This window comes from Numida meleagris, chromosome 4 (assembly GCF_002078875.1).
Source record: "Numida meleagris isolate 19003 breed g44 Domestic line chromosome 4, NumMel1.0, whole genome shotgun sequence".
In the NCBI taxonomy this organism is placed as follows: Eukaryota; Metazoa; Chordata; class Aves; order Galliformes; family Numididae; genus Numida; species Numida meleagris.
The window spans coordinates 39,798,661-39,804,436 of NC_034412.1; the positions used below are offsets into that span (position 1 = coordinate 39,798,661).

Sequence of the window (5,776 nt, forward strand, 5' to 3'; positions counted from 1 at the left end):
TTTTTTGAGCTGTGGGGGCTCCCCCCTGGGTGGGGCGGGCAAGGGGAGAGGGGGGGGAAATCTGCATGCCGCTGATCAGTATGCTCAGCACCGGCGTTTCCTTTGTAATTCTCTTAAGTAAGTGAGTCTAAGCTCTAGAAGACAAAAATGCATTAAAAAGCAATTAGAAAGCTGTCAACACTGTCATCTTTATGGTAAAGGAGCTTTATCATCTTAAACCTCTAAAACATGCTAGTAGAAACATTAACAAGTTCTAGGTAAAATTAAGTGCACAGAACCTCAGTCATGCTGAGGAAGTATAACTACTGTCAAGTCTTACCAATGCATTGGTTCAGTTGGAGCCAAAGGTTTTTGACTAACTCTTTCCCCCATACAGCAACCAAAAGCTTGCCCTTTGACGCGTTCCTGCAATGAACAGGAGAGCATTTAGTGAACTCCAACATCCTTTAAGAGAGATCTAGTTCACATTTTCTGTGTGAATCTGAATCTACTTTTCAGGCAAAACTATGAAAGCTAAACTGCACCAGGAGGACTGTAATACTTCAAAATGTTTTTTCTCCAAGCCAAAGCACTAACTAATGTCCGGACAAATACTTGTGTAATAGCAGTAAAAGGAAACAACAGAAAAGCTCCTGTGGGTTTGGAGACTTTCCTTCTCAGGGCAGAGACTCGTTTGCACTAGTTGGAGACTCTCAAGCTGGAGATTCTCCCTCTTAATTTGGACTCTCTCCCCGAGCCTCCCCCTTTTAGCTCCGAGATTCTCTTTCCCTCTCCAGTAAAGTATTGAATATGGCCTGATAAGCATGAGCCAGGCCCCAAGTAATTTGTGCCTACTCAGATCCACCGGAGCAGTGACATGCCTGTCTCAAGTATCTGCTTGGCTTCTCTAACGCATGTTCAGGAGTAAAGTTCACTGATGCCAGCGATGCCTGTCTCTCTAAAGTCCCTCCATGCTCCCTGCTGCTCAGTATCCTCTGGCTTTGGGTAAAGCTTCCACAAAACATTACAAATACAAGTACTGTGATATGATGACAAGTACAGTTAGGGTGATCAACAACATGATCAGTGGGTGAGCATTCAAAAAATGTGCAAGGGATTCTTGCGTTCCCTCTGGGACATACCTTCCAGTGTCCAGCACATGCCACATTGTATGTGGACACCAGAGCGATATTTCCATCAGTGTTTTTGATTATACATGCATATAGCTCCACAGAGCAGAGTGGCAGACTTAATAAAGGCCCAGTACATTCTGAGCATTAAAAGAGGAAAAATGGAGTGCCATCTCTCAAAGAACAGTTCTAGAAGAGAAAGCAAATAACTCTTTTCCTACTCTTTACAAAAGCAAGTTGGCACAGTGCCAAAAACAAAACTGGCAGTCTGCCTGGACTTCAAGGCCTTGTTTTCAGTACAAGTCCTGCAGTACCAATAAGCTTTCTGAAGAAGCTCTCAGAGAGTACAGAGAGGTTCATTTTAAAAGTACATCTTCCCCAGCCGGGCCACAAATAAACCGTCAATGGTTTATGGGTCAGTTGAGCCCAGTGTTGTGACTAATTGGGGTGGGGGGGACCCACACCCCAAGGGAAGGGGAGAAGGGGAAGAAGGTAGGGAGACAGGCCTGAAAACAAAACAGCAGCAACGAGCTAAGGGAGAACAACTAAGTTACTAACTACGATATCAGAATGCAAGGTAACACAATGTAATACAATATAATTGGAATAGAGGCTAATAAATCAAATGATATGAGGGAGAGAGCATGCTCAAAACATAAAGCCTTACTCTAATGCTGAAGGTGAGACTGTTAAGGAGCACAGGCCGCAGCGACAAGCAGTAAAAGAAGGGGGTGGCTGTCTTGTGACTTGCGAGCAGTTTTATCTTTCCCTCTAAACAGGAAACTGAACAGTGGAAGTCTTCTGGGATATGTAGTTGTTGTTCTCTTCTGAGAACCAGGTACCCAGAAAAACCGATAATCCACGGAACTGGAGCGTTAACTCTCATGGCTCTACATGATGTTATGATGTGGAATAACAACAACAAAAAAAAATCATAAAACCATGACAGGGCAGTTCCCCCAGCTGTCGGCAAATTTCCTTTGGCTCCCAGGAGAAGCACCAGAAGACCTCCTGTGTGTGTCTGCAGCGCTCTGTAACTGAAGGATATCCCTGTGCACTGGGGCTGCCACTGTTCAAGCCCCCTGCTCTCAGGCTCACAAAGTGAAGCAACATTGAGAACGCAAGCTGGATTCCTCTTGAATGAAACAGACCCAGAAAATGTTCTCCAAATTCACACCTCAAGCATTCTGGCTGCAAATTGGTGTTCAGATAGAAACTACAGAGTCATAGAATCGTAGAATAGCCTGGGTTGAAAAGGACCTCAAAGATCATCTAGTTTTAACCCCCCTGCCTAGAGCAGGGTCACCAACCGCTAGACCAGGTTGCCAAGAGCCATGTCCAGCCTGGCCTTGAGCGCCTTCAGGGACAGAACATTCACAACCCCTCTGGGCAACCTGTTCCAGCGCATCACCACCCTCTGTGTGAAAAACATCCTCCTAACATCTAACCTAAATCTCCCCTGTCTCAGTTTAAAACCATTCCCCCTTGTCCTATCACTATCCACCCCTGTAAGCAGTCCCACAGAGTGGTTTGAAGTTCGAAGGGACCTTAAAGGCCTCGCAGTTCCAACTCTCTGCTGCAGGCCAGATCACCACCCACCAGATCAGGCTGCCTGGGACCCCCTCCTACTCGTCCTTGAATGCCACGGGGGATGGGGCATCCACAGCTTCTCTGGGCAGCCGGTGCCTCACCGCCCTCCAAATAAAGAATTTCCTCCTGGAATCTAACACTTGGAGCAGCCCAGTGATGAGCGTGAACAGGTTGTGCAACAGCCTGGGAAGTTTCATACCCCAAAAGGACCTGCGCTGTGCAGATATAGGTCCCCTTCATTGCCTGTTGAGCCAGCCTAGAGCTACAGCAAACTAAATGGGCATTGAAGTGCATACAGGGCAAATGCCAGGCCCTCACCACCGCGGGATTTCAGGATTTGCTCTACAGAACGGCTCCTACTGGTCCACAACATTTGCTTATGTGAGCATGACCCCTGATGCCACCAGCATCCCTAGCCGATAGGTGCCAATTCCTTTTCTGTCCCCAGCTTCTCCGTGTCCAGGAAACGAGCGGAATGGATAGAGGGGGCCGAGCTCTGCAGAAGATCAGAGCAACCCAGAAAGAGCCAAATCAAGCTTTAGCAAATGGGACAAACCAGGGTCACACGAAATAGACACCTTTTGCACAACCTCACGCTACCAGAGATTAACACTGGGGCAGGAAACATACTGTGAAATTGAGTACAACTCGCTCCATCAAGTTTTAATCCCATTTGTGATTGATGTTCCTACAGGATTACTGTTCTTCAGGTGTGTAAAGCTAACTACATGCATAAACACTTCCCTGAGAGCTGAAAGGCTTTTCATAGGCTGGTGCTCCTCGAAATGGGGAAAATCCCTGACGTGGTCACCTACCCACAGCAGCCATGGAGCAATCTCCTTAGTACACTCAAGGAATTCTATAAGCCTGATTTTCAACGCTCGCTAAAGAAGCAAGTGTTACGAAGCTGTCCTAGGGAGCTGGAAACCCAGTGGCTTAAAAACTAATAGGAGTTGAGTGCTCCAAATTCACTGGCGGTTTAAAAATACTAAGTGGAACAATGAGCACAATGGGAAAACCAGCTCCTTCTGATCTTCATGAGTCAGTCTCCTGAGATATATACTCGCTCTGTAATCCTCTGCTGAACTCTTTCTATCATGGCAACAGCTTTCTGTGTTTGAAGCACCCCAATTAAACACTGTCTCACCACCGCCTGATTAATGGTTCAGGGACAATATAAGGGCTTCTTTCTCTTATCGATTCCCCATATTTTGTTACTAAAACATCAGCAACAACAGCCTCAGCTCATTTTAACAAGATGCCCAGTTCTATACAGCAGTGCTTTTCCAGGGTGTGCGGTCAAAACAGTTTGAAGACCATTGCTGGAGTTCACAGAAGTACATCCAAGAGGGAACGTATCTGCGTTATGAGTCTTAGACTGTGTCAGAAAATCCCCCCCACTGCCACCACGCGCTTTGTCAGCTCCTGAACTCACCTGGCACAGGGTCAGGCCTTGATGGCCGGCACCAAGCCTGCCTGCACAAACCGCTGCTGTCACCACGCAGGGTTACCGGTCTGCTCAGGGAGCGGCGACACTGGGTGGGAGAGTTTGGGCTCTAACACCGGGAACTCTCACGAGGGAACAGGGATGCAAAGGTCTTTTTTCCCTGTAAACAGAAATTCAAGTAAGTTCACTGTCTATATTTTGTAGGATCATAGAAGGGCTTGGGTCCGAAGGGGCCCTCAAGATATGTGGGGGGAGGGGCACGGCAGAACTTCACACAGGACCTCACAAGTGCAGGACGGAGGAGCTCAATCACTTCCCTCACCCTACCAGCCATCTTGTTAAAAAAAAACCACGCACACAATATACATTGTGTGACAAAAGAAGGTGATGACGGTGCTTTCTAATGGGATACCATCCCTACAAAGCAATAGCAGGTGAAAAAGAAGGAAAATGAGCTCAACCCTACCAACAACCAGTGACAGCTCATAGCACAATCACCATCAAAAAAAGATGCAGCTCCCTCGACTGCCAGCCCTTAAATGAGGGTGAGGAGGGGTGGATCCTGGCTCTACCCCTTCCAATTGCTCAGGTGCATGGCTTGCACCTGAGCTCCCTGGGTTAGCCACGCCTTCTCACCTGGTGCTTAACCATTGATTCTGGCTGTGACCTGGCAACTCCCCTGTGTCCATCAAATAGCATAAAGTAGGAAGTGTTTTAAGAGCTTAACGCCGTTCATTTTTGCAGGCTAATTTTAATTTATTCATGGCAGCCTGCAGGACAGGAGAGGAAGATTTAATAATTACGTAACAGAAATAAGCATTGGATATTTCAAATGTTTATTTAAAATCAGACGTTCATTTTAAATCAGTTCAGAGCTATATATTTTGACAAATAAAGTAGAGACTTTTCCCTTACAAATGGATTAACTCAAAGATGTTATTTGTAGCGTGGAAACTTAGAATCTGGATTCTATGTGTGGGTGTCAAAAATTTTGGGACAGCTGGAGTGAAAACATTAAGAAACTCCGGCAGAGTTCTCCACGAGAACCCAGAGGCGATCACCGCACAGTATTTGAACAATTTCTCTCAATTCTGCACCGACCTGAGCAAGTGAGACATATTCCGTGTCTACAGAGAGTCCAGAATAATGGGGTCGATTGAAACACATAATCAGATGTTTTTGCAGAAACACAGTGATATGAAGGAAAATCCTTTTGAGGGCATTTGAGGACACACATCCCACCCTTCCGGTTCGCTATTTCGTAGTTCGGTTACTACGCATTAAGCTCCCCAAATCCACAGGAAGGGCACAAAGGATCAAGCGCTGATTGTTCTGTGGGGGGCCAGTCATTTACTCAAGGTAGTTGGAAGACCCCAGGATCCATATACTTCTTTGTCGATGAACATTCAAAGCTTTTGACATGTATCTCTACAGAACCTCTTGCAGCTCTGTGATGCTTATAGCATTAGAATTACCCTTTGAGTAAAACATTAACTTGGATGGCACCATAGCGTATGGCAGAAGCATAGGGCACAGGTGAAGAGCTCGTACAAAACTTAACCATCATCCTTTCTCTAGGAAGAGAATTTTGAAGGAAGACTCAAATGTTTGTCCAAAGTTTTGTTCAATT

At 46.1% G+C, this 5,776-nt stretch overlaps 1 long non-coding RNA gene across 1 annotated transcript; it reads right to left on the minus strand.

Annotated features, from left to right (window-relative positions):
• Positions 20-4,672, minus strand: LOC110397967. Its single transcript, XR_002438123.1, has 4 exons — positions 4,613-4,672; positions 4,135-4,306; positions 320-405; positions 20-134 (listed from the first exon to the last, which is right to left on the minus strand). It is a non-coding gene; the product is annotated as an uncharacterized LOC110397967 (long non-coding RNA).